Genomic DNA, 7,747 nt, shown 5'->3' with positions numbered 1-7,747 from the left:
TCAAACATCCTCATTTGGCCAGGATTTGCACAACATCGGGAGCACAGACACTGGTCTGAACCACAAACGGGGGCTGAGCAAGGAAGAGATCTGTTACTCAGGCGTTCACGGTTAAATGAAATGTTTTCTCCAATCCCGATTTCTCTTTCCCGAGTCAGCCACACACTGCTATAGTGTCTAATGTAATTCTTCGAGTAGCATTTTGGGGCCAAAATGCAAAATGAAGAGGCTCTGTTTTCTGATGGGGCCACAAGGTTCGCCCTGGACAAAACCGGCAGCATCCCTGGAGACTGCCGAGGGCTTGGGTCACTTTTCAGCACCTGGACCCCTGTGGGTCTCAGGTAGAATCTGGAAGGGCTGTTAGTGGGAGGTTCTGCCTTCCCTAGGCTCAGGGGCCACCACCTGGAGTTGGAGTCCAAAGCACAGAGGTATAAGCTGTGGGGATGGTTGGCTTCCAGTCACCCCGACTTCTGACCCTTCTGTGAGAATGTTTCTATTCTCAGCTTTTTCTTTTCTGAAGCTTTTATTTTATTTATTTGAGGCAGAGAGAGCACACACAAGCAGGGAAGAGGGGCAAAGGGAGAAGCAGACTCCCCACTGAGCAGGGAGCCTGATACGGGGCCAGATGTGGGGCTGGATGCGGGGCTCGATCCCAGGACCCTGAGATCACAACCAGAGCTGAAGGCAGACGCTCAACCAACTGAGCCACCCAGGCGCCCCTCTGTTCACAGCTCTTGGGTCTCCCCCAGTTCCTGCTCATCTCCATACCCGTTTTTCTCTCCATTTACCCATTTTCTGGGTTTCCCGAGCTCTTTTGATAAATACCTTTCTGCCTCATTTACGCAGATCAATCTGCACAGCTTACAGGAGAACCTTGACCTGCAAGGAGCCATCTGCATGGAACACGGCGTGTGCAGGGACACCCGAGAACCTCCCATGGAGATTATAGTCAGTACCATCACTATTATTAACATCCAAGTCACATTTGCAGCACATAACTTTATGAAACTTTATCAGGGGCAAAATTAAGCACAGAACTTACACACATCTTCTTTTTATAAGCAGCTTTATTGAGTTATAATTCACATATTATGCAATTCACCTATTTTAAGTGTACGATTCAACGATGCTTAGTATGGTCACGACTGTGTGCAACCATCACCTCCGTCAATCTCAGCACATTTTCCTCACCTCAGAGAAACCCCAGATCCTATAGCTAGCACCCCACTTCTATCCCACCCCCCACTCTCCCCCAGCCCTTGGCAACCACTAATCTAGTTGCTGTCTCTACAGATTTTCCTGTTCTGGACGATCATACGAATGGAATATGGAATAGCTTAGTCCATTGGGTGTCTGTAACAAAAATACCACAGACAGTGGGGCGTCACCAACAAACAATTCTTACAGTTCTGTAAGCTTGGGAAGTCCCAAGATCAAAGCACGGTGTCTGATGAGAACCCATTTCTTGACTAAGAGATGGCCATCTTATTCCTGTGTCCCCAGTGGTGAAGGGGACGAGGGAGCTTTCCTGAACCTCTTTTCTAGGGCGGTCCTTCCATTTGTGAGTGCTCCACCAGCAAATCGAATCACACTGAGGGTTAGGTCTCCACCTATGACCTGGGGCCACGGGGAGGGGACACAGACATTCTTCAGTCCACAGCATCTAATACATGGATTTTTGTGATGGTTCTTTCACGGGGGCATAATGTTTTCATGTTTCCTCCATGTTGTGCTGTGTGTTGGGTTTCATTCCTTGTCATGACTCTCCCGTATTCTACCGCATGGACATCCCAAATTCTGGTTATCCACTCATCAGTTGGTTCACACTCTTTCTACCTTTTGGCCATTATGAATAATGTTGCTATAGACACCCATGAACAAGGTTTTGCGTGGACATATATTTTCATGGGGTAGGGGATATGCCTAGGACTGGGATTACTGGGTCACATGGTAGCTAGGTGTAACCATTTCAGGAACAACTAGACTATTCTCCAAAATCGTGAAACGGTTTCGCATCCCACCAGCTCCCACAGTTTGTAATTGCCTAAATTAAACAGGAAACTATATTTATACATTAGTTATAATAATCGAACCCATGACCGTATTAGTTCATATCATAGTACTCAGATGAAAAAAGTCCTATCCAAAATGAGCAATTCTTGTGTTCCTCAGTGTCCTCCAAGCTAGGACTGACAGTCAGTGACTTTATAAATTCTCTTTTCATGGGAGCCTAAGCTAATAAATCCTTCTGAAAGCTGGAGCATAAGGACTGCTGTGAGATTTTATGAAAGCCATTAGCTCAAAGGAGACAAATCGTTCTTTTCCTGAGCCATTTATCCGGGCAAAAGTAGCATGTGTTTGCAGCCTAATGGCGCCTTCCCAATGTGGGAGAAACCGTCTATGAGTATCTGAAAATGGTGTGTCATAAAGACGGACTGAGACGTGACAAAAGATGAGACGCACGACGCACGAAGAGTTGCTGAAGATAAACCTTCACAGCAAGAAGAAAAGGGGGGGATTAAATAAAATCTATGTCAATTTCTGCATATGCAGCTGGACCGTATGATGCAGGAGAGAGCTCCCATGAGATATTTGTAATTAGATTAATTATTTTAATAGGCCCAGCAATGTTGTGGAGAATAAAAAAATCTCTACAATGATTTTCTTTTTCTTTTCTTTTTTTTTTTTTTGCTACAGGAAAACATCACAAACTACCAGAGACTGTCTTTCCTCCTACATAGGACATTACTCTGCATTATCCATGCCCAGAGCCACGTGACTTGTTGGCAAAGTCTCTGCCAACGGGCGCCCTGGAGCTTTGGGCCTCCCTTACCCCAACCTCCCTAGATGTGAACTCAAAGTAAAATCAAGGTCCAGGGTCCTTGGTTTGATTTCATAGTAAATCGGAGGTCTGTCTTCGAGGCTAGGCTGGACTGACCCCAGGACCCTAGGACAGGCTGTATAATGGTGAAGCCTTCTGGACTGGGGACGATCCAGGACAGTTGCGTGTTCTGCTGGGATCTTCTGGGATACTTGCTCTGGTCTATCAGAGGGTGTCTGACATGGTGCTTGGACTTAGGATGGTAGGATCCTTCAGACCCAGAACAAAACCCCCATAGCATCTCTGGAAAGGAGGGAAAGAGTCTCCCAGACTTGCCCTAATCTATGTTTCCTCTGAATGCTCTAGAGGAGAATCAGGGGAGGATTAGTAGCTGAGACAACAGATCTTCTGCAGAGGAATTAGGGTCAGGACAATGTCTACCCTCACAGAGCCAACGGAGCCAATACCACAAGCACGGGAGCCTCTCTAGCTCTCGCATGCTGCGTCCTCATCCAAGCCAGGAGGCCCCAGCAATGCCAGGGACCGCCCTGTATGAGCCCCTGCGGCCTCCTGTGTCTCCCTGGGGAGTGCTTGTGCAACCCTGGACGGAGCCTTCCCCAAAGCTCACTGAACGGACACTTTCCATCAGTTCTGAAGACTGGCAGCTCAGACCAAGTGTAATTTGATTTAGAAAATGATGTGTAACGGGGGTATTTTTTCAACACTAAATCCCAAACCAGAGTATTTTTGCCCCCAGTCGTGCTCAGTTATGAGCTGCCTCATGACTGTCCCATTCATCCCACCATAGTTACGGTCTCATGGGAGGTGTGTCGGTGAGCTTTTGCTACATAACAAACCCCCGGCAGCTTAAGGGCTTTACAGAACATGTGTTTTCCATGAGTCTGTGGCTGGCCTTTTACATGAGGCTCAGCTGGGCTGTCCTGCTCTGGGTGGGCTCTGCTGTTTGGCCGTGAGCCGGCTCGGAAGGAGACAATGGAGCTGGGATGGTTGCGACAGCCGGCAGAGAGGGCTGCACGCTCTTTCCCTGCAGCCCCTCCCCCGCCCGGCAGAACACTAGCAGGCTTGTGCATGTGGTACCAGAGGAGTTCTCGGGACCAGAGCAGGAGTCCCAAAGGGTCCAGAGCCCAGGCCGGGCTGGTGGGGGTGGGGAGAAGCTGAAGGTAAGAACGGAGCTCCCAGGTCTGAAGTCATTGCCTCCACCGGCCCCAAGACTCCTCTCGGTTAACCCTGCGGAGAAAGAGCAATGGAGGAAACACTTCCAGATGTTTGCAGGAGACTCTGAAACCAGTATGCTGTGCACCAGGTTCTGCGTGCATCCGCGGGGCAGACGGCCTCACAGGGGCTCCTGTGGGTCCCGGAGAAGAATGGCACCAAGGCTGTTTGGGTAGAGGGAAGCCTGCGAGCCTGCCCAGATGCCAGGACCTGAATATCACATGGAAACAAGCCAAGGGTGCCCACAATTCCTCGTCGCAAGCAATAGTTGCTACTTAAAGCAGAATGTTTATTAAAGGGTAGAGGGAGGTCACAGTTTCCAACGAAGCCAGCGACCCAGGCTTGGGAGGAACAAAGCCAGCAGTGATGCTCAGCGCCATCGCGGGGCTGCTTTGGAGAAAGGCCATCTTCTCAGTCACTCGCCGGCAGAGACCTCATTCCTCAGGCCCACATGCTAGAGGCTCACACAGGATGCTGACACACAGATACCAAAAGCTTCCCACGCAGACCCTAAAGACCAGAATGCCTTCACCACCGCCTCGCTCTCACAACACACGAAACAAGTTCCTTCTCTCCCGCTTCTCCAGCTCTCGCTCTGAATCAGTCTCATGTGGGGACCTCTAAGGAGCAGAGCCTGAGTCATGTAGCCCCAGACAGCCAGGAAGACCCGGGAATAAGTTCTGTTCCCATCCCTGGAAGATGGGATTTATGAAATGGGATTTATGACACTGCGCAGCCCAAACATGGCAATTTCCACTGGAGGGGGAGGCATGGCTAAGACTCAAGAGTCACTTCCCCTGGCATTGTCCTGAGCAGGCAGGGGACGTGTTGGGGTGGCTGAAAGAGCCGAGAGCCCAGCCAGGGAAGGGAACCGAGGGCCAGAGATTGAGGGGGCCTGGAGAGACCCCGGTGGAGGGGCTTCCATCAGGGAAAAATGGAGCCATGCTGCACCACCAGGGAATTACAAAGCATTGTCCACGATAAAAAAAAAAAATCGAAATGCAAACTCAGTGAGAAAGGAGGTGAATTCCCAGGGCCCCAGAGGCCCCACCCCAATGCCCCAGATAAGTCAGACACCCCGCCAGAGCTCCCCACCTCCCCAACTGCTGCAGGTGCCACTGTTGGAAAGAAGAAGGGAGAAGAAGACCGTTGAATCAGCGGAGAGACTGGTTCAGAGGGTGCTTGAGCGCTGATGTGGACGGCGAGTTGGCAGAGCAAGAGACCCTTTTAAAATGAAAGAGTATCACACAGCAAAATGTAAATCCCATTTTTACTACTGGGTGGGAATGGGGGCTCCAGGGCAAGAGGCGACTAGATGCATAGTTTTTCAAAAATCAAGTTGGGATGTTTGCTTGCTAAACCACGGAGAGTGGAGGTCTGTTCTGCTGGGCCTGGGGCTCAGGGCATCCTAGGATCTGTGCGTAGCATCAGCCTGCAGCCCCGAGGGAGGCCGGGAAGCTGTCCTCTGGGAATGAGACCAAACTGCAGGAACAGAGGCATCAGAGGGTCCACAGAAGGAAGCCATGGATATCAGTTTTCCTTCCACACCAAAAATTTTATTTTATTTTTATTTTTTAAAGATTGATTTATTTATTTGAGAGAGAGAGTGAGAAAGAGGGGTAGAGGGAGAGGGAGAGAGTATCCGAGGCAGACTCCACGCTGACTGTGGAGCCCCAGGTGGGGCTCGATCTCACGACCTGAGATCACGACCTGAGCCAAAACCAAGAGTTAGACACTTAACCAACTGAGCCACCCAGGTGCCTCCACGCTGAAACTTCAGAATGAGACCCCTCAGGAATGCAAAGGCCATTTCAACAGTGTCACCTTGGGCTGTAGGGCAGGAGCCTAGTGCTTATTTGGAGCGACAAGGCCTTGGAGGAAATCGTATTCCACAATCAAGCCAGAAAGCAAGCCTGCAGCCAAGGGTGGCACAGGCAGCGTGAGCAGCTCTGGAAAACCGAGGGGACTGTCCGGAGCTGATCAATGCATGTCTCCGAGCGGCACACTCTCTGCACTCAGACAACTGAGGCCAGAGACTGGACAGAGCGTCTGGGAAAGATTCGCGCTGGGTGCCTGCCGGTGACCACCTGCCCTGTGATGTGACACCAATGTGGGTGGCCCACTGGGGAGGAAGGGTGGGTAGCCGGTTGCTGGAATGCCAGCAGTTCCAGTGAGGACACGACCTGGGGAAGGAAGTGAGAATCTCACCTGGGACCCAGGCTTCCCGGTGTGAACCTGGGAGGTGACAGAGGGAGCACCAGCTCGCTCCTTCTAGGAGACGGGGGTGGCCCTCGTGACCACCACTCCTGAGCCTCAACTTCTTGGCAGTGAGACGAAGGGAGGGGAAACAGAGGCCCTCTAGAATGAAGACCTCCCTGCTTGGCTTTGAGCTTCAAGCTAGACTTTTTGAAGTCTATGGTGACACGTGGGTCATTCCCACCTTAGAAAGAAAGTCCCCTGGGGCCAGGGGAGGAGGACGGATCCACCACAGGCCAGGAGACTTGGGGACCTCTGGTCTGGTTCTGGTACCATTTCCCTCCCTGTGCCCAAATGCCACTCCCCTCCCCGGGGAGGAAAGTGGACTGGGGTAGAGATCCTGGAGACAGTGCTTACCTCAAGAGGACTCAGTTTTGGCCAAAAGAGTGACTAAGCCAATAATACTTAAAAGTGGCCTTGAACTCGCCTGGGTGGCTCAGTGGGTTAAGCCGCTGCCTTCAGCTCAGGTCATGATCTCAGGGTCCTGGGATCGAGTCCCGAGTTGGGCTCTCTGCTCAGCAGGGAGCCTGCTTCCTCCTCTCTCTCTCTGCCTACTTGTGATCTCTCTCTGTCAAATAAATAAATAAAATCTTTAAAAAAAAAAAAAAAGTGGCTTTGAACTCCGTGTGTTAGAGCGCCCTGCAAAGGGGAAAGATCATAGGGTGCTCTGGGCAGTTGACACTTCCAAGGCCCATCGGGACGTAGGCACCAGAAGAGAAGGAATTCCATTTCTGCACACATGGGACGTGGAGCATGAATTCCGAGGCCCCCGTCCCAGCCCAAGCCCCTTCGCACACACAGTGGGTGTTACATGCTGGGGCACAGGGTCACATAAGAGGAGGGGTCGCTAGGAGAGTCGGGGAGGGGGGAGAGAGGAGAGCATCCCACTGAGGGGAGGCACTGTGCCAGGTTCCTGCATCCAGAGGGACTCGGTCGCTCAGACGGGAGGACAGGAGCGCTCTCCACGTCTGCAGTCCTGCTCGCTATCCAACCGCCCAGTGGACCTCGACATCTCAAACTTAGAAAGAAATTCATCTGAGTACATCTATAAGGTTATAAGTATAAAATCCTATAAAAATGCATACAGAGAAGTCTCCGAACACCCTAGTCCCTGCTTACTCAGTCCAAACCCCAGAAAAGGGGATCCTCTTGCTAATAATGCCAAATATATTTTCCAGGAACTTCTTCTGCAGCTAGAAAAGCATATTCTCTTCCCTGTTTCTCCACAAACAGTGGCAGACTGCATGCCACGCTGCACGGGGACCTTTCCGTCAAACATCCGTGCCATCGTGGAATCCCCTCATTCCCATATGATGGCCACACGGTGTTCCGTCACATGGTTAGCTGGGCCATAATTTTTTTTTTTTAAGATTTTATTTATTTATTTGACAGAGAGAAATCACAAGTAGATGGAGAGGCAGGCAGAGAGAGAGAGGG

This window comes from Mustela lutreola, chromosome 4, assembly GCF_030435805.1.
Source record: "Mustela lutreola isolate mMusLut2 chromosome 4, mMusLut2.pri, whole genome shotgun sequence".
Taxonomy (NCBI): Eukaryota; Metazoa; Chordata; class Mammalia; order Carnivora; family Mustelidae; genus Mustela; species Mustela lutreola.
The sequence above is the reverse complement of the archived record's forward strand: the minus strand, read 5'-3'. Positions refer to the sequence as shown.